Genomic DNA, 5,484 nt, shown 5'->3' on the forward strand with positions numbered 1-5,484 from the left:
AATACAATAAGACTAGCATGTAGGTTAGCTCGATGACTTGATCTCACATGTCATGGATATAGAGATATCAAGCTGACACATGGGTATGCATTAGAGAAAGTATACTGAATGACCCGCCATGAGAAAGTATCATGGATCGTTATATGAGTGTCATATACTTTCTCATGTGGCTATTAGTATGACTATTAATCCTTAGACCTGAAGTCACCATGGATCCCAACATAAGGAGTTATGTACTTTGGTTTCGTCAAATACAACAATAGTTATCAGGCGACCATCAAGATGGCACCATATGAGGCACTGTATGGCAGGAAGTGCAGATCACCCATTTGCTGGCAAGAAGCAGGTGAGAGAAAAGTAATTGAAGTAGAGCTGGGCATTCAGACAGAGCTGATAGATGAGACTACTCAGGCGATCCAGAAAATCAGACAGAGAATTGAGACTGCCCAGAGCAGACAGAAGAGTTATGCTGACACACGCCATAGGCCATTGGAATTCCAAGTAGGAGAGTCAGTCTTCCTCAAGGTTGCTCCAAATAAGGGAGTGACGAGATTTGGCAAGAAGGGCAAATTAAGTCCTCGTTATGTAGGACCTTACCTGATCATAGAGAGGATTGGGAAAGTAGCTTACAAGCTAATCTTACCACAAGACATGTCAGCAATACATAATGTATTTCATGTCTCCATGCTAAAGAAGTGTATTCACGACCCTAGCCAAGTGATTCAGCCTCAGACAGTGTAGATCCAAGAGGATCTTAGTTATGAGAGCAGACCTACACAGATAGTGGACAGAGCAGTCAAGAGACTAAGAAATAAAGAAATACCACTAGTGAAGGTCATCTGGCAGAACCAGAAGGACGAGGAAGTCACTTGGGAGCGTGAGGATAGTATGAGACAGAAATATCCAGAGCTATTCTAAGTTCGAGGATGAACTTTTTATAAGGTATGGGGGATTGTAACGACCCAATTTTCCCTATTTTTGAGTTCTAAATGTCTTCAAAAACATTTAGAAATACTTTTATAATATTTTAGAGATTTTTAAGAATTTTTAGAGTATTTTTACGTGATTTTTGAAGGTCATTTAGTATGTTTACAAAAAGAAAGAAGTTTTGACCAAAAATGTTGAAGGTGATACTCAAACCCAAGACCTCCGGTCGAACCCGACCTAACCGGACACAGGCAATCAACTGGGCTACACGTGATTTTTTAACCACGTATGAAGCAAGATGTATATAAGTTATAATAAGAACCCAAAATTTGACCTAGATATAAAAGAATAAGTTGAATGAGGAATAGGGATTATTTTTCTCCCGATCCTTTCTTCTCCTCCTTCACACAACGGCGTTGCTCGGACGAATACCAAGAGGAATTAGGGTTCCATCTCCGACGCCGACCGAGGGATTTCTCCGAGGGCTTTTCACGGATTCGTGATCGTCTCGCTGGGGAGAGCACGAAGATACCATGGGATCGCGGAGTAGTCACTGCCGAAAACCCTAGAAGCCTCTTCTCTTCTCGTTTGTAAGTCCATGAACGCTAGGTAAGTACTACTCACCTGTGGTAGGAGTTGCTCCGAGCTTCGATTTATGTTCCTTGCTTTCGGATTGTATGTCTCCTTGTGCTTGAATCTGCCGTGAGTTTCCATGCTTAGATGTGTTCTGCGATGAATCTTGGATAGGTGTAGATAATATTTATACTATCCTGGTTTAAATGATTCCATCCGAATCTGCCACTTTGAACCTTGGTTGAGATTTCTACAGAATTGGGTTTGTGGCGGTGCATGCTAAGTTTCAATGGGGTTTCCTTATGTCGTGTAAGTTGTAGCATTTTCTGCCTATGCTAAGAGTTCCTTATACCATGCAGATTAGAGCATTTCATGCCATAGTTTTTCTGTTAAACTTGAAAAGAACAGCTCTATGTTTAGTATGTTTGGTGTAGTGTCGTGCTCTTTGTGACTAAGCTAGGTTTTGGGGACATTTGCAGGTAGTGAATTGACATGTAGAGTACAGGTCATAGTATTGTTGTGCTATTTTTACCATGCCCGAACAGTTTTCCCCTCCTTGTTTTTCAGTTTTTTTTTGTGAAACTCTTGCTATCCAGTAAGCATGATTGGTTATTTTCTTTTCCTTGCATTTCAGTTTAGTGTTGTGGCATCTGTGCATTGCTTGAATCTTGTAAGTGTTTGTAGAAGCATGAACATTAAGTCCACAAGCAAGAACAACCTTATAGTTAGTGTTTCAGATGTGGTTTCTTTGGTTTCCAGATTTTAGTTGTAGATTTGATAAGTGCAGAATTTTAGTTCATTAAGCATTTACTACATCCTTTCCTTGTGTCCCACTTTGTTAGAATTAATTAGAATGTGCAGATTTTATTAGTATGTCATTAACTAGACATGAACAGCATGTGATTTAAGTATTTTAGTTTATTTGTAAGCATGAGCAGATTTCTTTTCATGCTAATAGAAGTGCAGTTTTACTTTCTAGCTTTTCCTTAGCTATTAGTAAGCCTGAGCAGACTTCTTTTCTATTGCTATTAGACGTGCAGTTTTTCTTTGCTATCAGTTTAACATGAGCAGTATTGATTCCTATTTTTAGTCCTTTACCACTAGATACACAGTAGCAGTTTTCTTTAGTTTTCATTTGTTATTTTAACAAGCATGAACAACCATGTATTTTAGTGGTATGATTGTGTGCCCTATTAAACCTTTTGAGGATTATGGGTATATAACTACAAGTAAGAAAAAGACCAAGGTCTAGTTACAAAAGATAAGCAGTAAATTAAAGTAAGAGGCTAGTACCCGACTTCCGAGATTGTCGTTAAACAAATCGAGGTGACCAATTCCCAGGTCTTGGCCCTGGTAAGACCGAGGTCTTTATCCTCATAGGGCAGGAGGCTCGCTACCCCAGTCGCTATTAGAGAGCGCGCATAAGATGGTACTAAGCCTGGGCCCAAAGAAAAAGAAAAAAAAAAGAAGAAGAAAGTAAAAGGGAATTAAAAGATTAATTTCGGGTATAAAGATATAAGAAAATGAAACAAGTATTATGCTTAGAATCAATAGAAGTTAGTTTCTTTAATTCTGAGCCTACAGTAGTAGTTTCATTATTTTCCTATCAGTTAGTGAGCATGTTTAGTATTCAGTTTTATTTCTGTATACCATGAGTATATGTAGCTTTGCTTTTAGCATTTCAGTTTTAGTATTGTTGGATTCTTTTTATGCACTTCGAGTTTTTGTGAGATAGATTAGTACTTACTAAGCGTTTCACTTATAGATCTATTTTTCCTCCTACTACAGATAAAGAAAAAGCTAAAATATGAAAGAAAGGCGACAAGGTGGTGGTGATGGAGGTGTGTGATGACTGGACTATGGAGAGATCCAGAATGAGCTGGCAAATTGCCAAGACTTTTGTGTTTAGTTCTTTTTGTTCTCTTTTAATGTTATTATGCAATTGGGATTGTAGTTGAGTTTGTTCCGCACTTGTAATTAGTTTTCTTTTATTATTCGTGGAGTGATATAGTTGTTTACAATTGCTAGAGTAGTTTCTTTCTTCTTATTGTGGTTTTTATCACTGCGTGATTGTGAAAAATATGTTCCAGCCGCCTGTGGCTATGTACACATTGTTTGTATTATTGATTTGGTCACCGGTACAGGGGAGACTCTGCCGAAATTTTTCGGTAGGAATTCCTCTGGGCCGTGATAAATCTAACTGATGTTAATAACAGCATCAGTGACACTAGTAAGTAGAGTAATAGATAGGTAACGATCACCCTTAGAGAGTAGTAGTAAGAAGGGTGGGTTGTTACAACAAATTAGAAAGTTTTAATTCTTGTGTTAATTAAAATTCTCCTAGTTTTGGGATTAAAGTGGTCGGCCATTACAATTGTGAAAAGGATTTTAATTTTAATTAATTAAATTTTCCTTTTCATGGCAAAAGAATTAAGGAAGTTTTTATTTAAATTTCCTTATTTGCCAAGACCAAGGATTATAAAAGAGGGGGTAGAGGTGCCTTCATGTAGAACAACTCTATTCTTTTCTTCCTCTCTTTTTCTCCTTGGTATGGCCGGCCCTTAGAGGTTCTCCCTCTCTTCTTCTCTTCTTCTCTAGTGGCCAGTTTTATCCTCGCTTGGAGCTCTTGATGGTGGCCGGTTCAAGCTAGGAGAAGAAGGAGAGAAAGGAGGTTTTGTTTCTTGCATCCCTTGGAGCTTGGTGGTGGTGGCCGGACCTCTACTTCTCATGGAGAATTCTTGGTGGCCGAATCTAGCTTGGAGAAGAAGGAGCTTGGAGATTCTCGTCTCAGAAGATCGTTGCCCACACAATGTCTGAGATAAGAAGAGGAATACGGTAGAAGATCAAGAGGTTATTTTTGCTTACAAAGAATGGTATAACTAGTAATTGTTTTCCGCATCATACTAGTTTTCTTTGTATAGTTATTTATGGAAATACCAAACACAAGAGGCATATGATTCTACAGTTTTCGAAATAGTTTTTTCAAGTTTGTGTTTTTTTCTTTTTCAAATTTGTGATTCGATTGTTCTTTTTGGTTAACCTAGAGTTATTTAAGGAAATAAATATTAGCTTTCCTTAAAAGGCTTTGCCTAGGCAGTGGTGGTTTCTCCCATATCCAAGAAGGCCATGTGCCTCGCCATGCAGTCCTAGAAGCCAATTTTGGAAATTAATATTTATGAAATTAATAACTTAGGTAGATTTGAATCAATAGTGTTAAGTTCCGTTTGCGATTCAAATCTAAACTGTAAAATACCGAAAATAGGCGAATATTAATAAGGGAATTTTTCGGAATTTTTGGAAATTTTTCGGGAATTTTTCAGAACTCGTATGGACGAGTTTACGGGGATGAAAACTGGGCCCCGGGAAAAGCCTATTTAGGCTACCTATTTAAGCGAGGAAATGTATATTTTCTTAATTTCTTTTTTCTTTTCCTATTTCTTTTTCTTTCTCCCCGACGCCGTGCTCTTACCCGTGCCAATGGTTTCCTCCCGAGCCCTTGCGACGCCGATCTTTGCCCTACCGGCGCCGGTGCACCAATTCTTCTCTTCTCATTCTTCCTCCTAGAGCCGATCTCCTCTCCCCCTCATCCGTGCCGAGCCGTGCGCCGATCACCGGCCACAGGAAGCCAGCACATCGCCTGTGCCCTAGCGCCTCCCGACGCCCTCTTTCTCTCCTCTGGCCGACGCGATGCCGCGAGCTTCCGCCGGCCGAATCCTTCTTCCCTCTGTGCTGCCAGAGCCGACCATCACAGTCGACTTCCGTGCCCTAGTTTGGGTTCACAATCACCGACGCCGAAGACTCCCTTCCTCCTTTGACGGTGGACCTGATCGGAGGCTGACAGAGGTGCTGGCTGGTTGTAGGTTTCCTTTTCCCGAGCCTAGAATTGATCTTCTGTCACGTCTCTGTACGTCACAACTCCTATTACCGGACTCTGCTACATTACCCGATCACTGTCTTACTTGTGCCTCTTCTCCCGACATTGTT

The sequence above is a fragment of the Zingiber officinale genome, chromosome 10B (genome assembly GCF_018446385.1).
Source record: "Zingiber officinale cultivar Zhangliang chromosome 10B, Zo_v1.1, whole genome shotgun sequence".
Taxonomy (NCBI): Eukaryota; Viridiplantae; Streptophyta; class Magnoliopsida; order Zingiberales; family Zingiberaceae; genus Zingiber; species Zingiber officinale.